The following is a 444-nucleotide window of genomic DNA, read 5'->3' as shown; positions in this document are numbered from 1 at the left end:
AATTCAAACATTTTTGAAAAGCAATATAATGAAATTATGTTTCTGAAGCCGGATCTGATTAGTGTCTTGCTAAACTATAGGCCTTGTGTATGATGTTTCTAAAGCGGGGACCAGTTAGAGTCTAACTGAACTATATCCCTTAAAAAATCATAATTGCACCATATTAAGTCCAACATCTTTAGAACAACWTTAGAAAACAGTATTATATATGGATTCTCTTTCTGATCTGACACCAGTTAGAGTCTCTCAGAATTATGCACCTTGTGTAAACATTGATTATTTAGGATCAACCTTAAAAAATCGGTATTACTATAGAAAATTCATTATATATAAATTTTTTTACACTCCTCCTCCTTCTTCAGTCTAGATAAAAATTTAAATCATCAGCTAACATATTTTCCCCATCAAATTAGATAAAGTTTATAGAAAAATATTTTTTTTTTT

Source organism: Bactrocera latifrons, unplaced genomic scaffold, assembly GCF_001853355.1.
Source record: "Bactrocera latifrons isolate USDA-ARS-PBARC rearing strain unplaced genomic scaffold, ASM185335v1 scaffold_112, whole genome shotgun sequence".
NCBI lineage: Eukaryota > Metazoa > Arthropoda > Insecta > Diptera > Tephritidae > Bactrocera > Bactrocera latifrons.
The sequence above is the reverse complement of the archived record's forward strand: the minus strand, read 5'-3'. Positions refer to the sequence as shown.